Below are 1358 nucleotides of genomic sequence, written 5' to 3' on the forward strand. Positions count from 1 at the left end.
TTCATTTATCCGTATTTGTCCAATACGCTGATACTGTTAAAGCTAATGGTGTCACTTCAGAGGCAATTCGACTTCGTCTTTTTCCTTTCTCATTAAGAGATAGCGCTAGAAGATGGCTTCAATCTCTTCCTTCCAACTCAGTCACCACATGGAACGAGTTGAAGAAAGTTTTTCTTGCCCGATATTTTCCGCCAAGCAAAACAGCTATGTTAAGAGCCCAGATAAACGGATTTAAACAGAAAGACAACGAGTCTCTTTTCGAAGCATGGGAAAGATACAAAGACATGATGAGACTTTGCCCACACCATGGTTTGGAAGACTGGTTAGTAATTCACACATTTTATAATGGTCTCTTATACAACACAAGGTTAACAATAGACGCCGCTGCAGGTGGTGCACTAATGAACAAACCCTATGCTGATGCTTACCAGCTTATCGAGAGCATGGCCCAAAACCACTATCAGTGGGGAACCGAACGAACAACGGTGGAAAAACCTCAACCGAAAACTGGCATGTACGAGATAAGTAACCTTGATCACGTCAATGCAAAAGTGGATGCTTTGGTCCAGAAAATTGAAAGTTTAAACGTATCACCTCCAGCCGCCGTGGTTGCTATAACTCATAATTACGAGGTCTGTGGAATCCAAGGCCACACTCCTGCGGAATGTCAACTCTTGACTGGAATCCAAGCAGAGCAAGTAAACTATGCTCAAGGAAGCCCCTATTCGAATACCTATAACCCAAATTGGAAGAACCATCCAAACTTCTCATATAAGAGTAATAATGCTTTATACGCACCTGGACAGTCTCCAAATCAAGCCCCATCTATACCTCCGGGATATCAGAAACCGAATCCTAACAATAATACCCCTAGAAAATCCAACTTGGAAATCATGATGGAAAACTTTATAGCTTCCCAACAACAAACCAATAAAGATTTCTTAAACCAGAACATACACACTGGCGAACAACTTAAACAACTAGCAAGCAAAGTAGATGCCCTGGCTACCCATAACAAAATGCTGGAAACGCAAATATCTCAAGTAGCTCAACAACAAGCACCTACTACTGCACCAACTGGTACATTCCCTGGACAGCCCCAACCCAATCCGAGAAGCCAAGCTCATGCAATTATATTAAGAAGTGGAACGGAAGTGGAAGGACCGTCTGACCCAAGGATAGAAAACCAAAACCCTAAGAAATCTACTGAGGAAAGTGAACCTAAGGAAAAGGAAGAGAGTAATAAGGAAACCCTAGAAAAGAAGGAACCTTATGTACCTCCACCACCTTACAAACCACCTATACCTTACCCTCAAAGGCTTGTTAAAACCAAAGATGTAGGCCAATTTAGAAAATTT

General features: G+C 41.9%; 1 pseudogene; it reads right to left on the minus strand.

The window, feature by feature from the left end:
* Positions 1 to 213: 213 nt before the first annotated feature.
* LOC127124339 (uncharacterized) lies at positions 214 to 313 on the minus strand (annotated as a pseudogene).
* Positions 314 to 1358: the final 1045 nt, after the last annotated feature.

This window comes from Lathyrus oleraceus, chromosome 2 (genome assembly GCF_024323335.1).
Source record: "Lathyrus oleraceus cultivar Zhongwan6 chromosome 2, CAAS_Psat_ZW6_1.0, whole genome shotgun sequence".
NCBI classification, from domain to species: domain Eukaryota; kingdom Viridiplantae; phylum Streptophyta; class Magnoliopsida; order Fabales; family Fabaceae; genus Lathyrus; species Lathyrus oleraceus.